We start from the raw sequence: 283 nt of genomic DNA on the forward strand, positions 1-283 counted from the left end.
ATATATGCACAGTTTCGGTTGAAAACCGAAATAATGCATATGAAAAACCCGAAATAATGCATACATGCACACTTTCGTTTGAAAACCGAAACAACGCATATGAGAAAAACGAAGTAATGCATACATGCACAGTTTCGGTTCAAAACCGAAATAATGCATATGACAAAAACCGAAGTAATGCATACATGCACAGTTTCGACTCAAAACCGAAGTAATGCATATAACAAAAACCGAAATAGTGCATACATGAAAACAAACTTCTTTCTGAGTAGGCGGCCTTCGG

Source organism: Rhagoletis pomonella, unplaced genomic scaffold (assembly GCF_013731165.1).
Source record: "Rhagoletis pomonella isolate Grant_MI unplaced genomic scaffold, Rhpom_1.0 Rhpom_scaffold_00001, whole genome shotgun sequence".
Taxonomy (NCBI): domain Eukaryota; kingdom Metazoa; phylum Arthropoda; class Insecta; order Diptera; family Tephritidae; genus Rhagoletis; species Rhagoletis pomonella.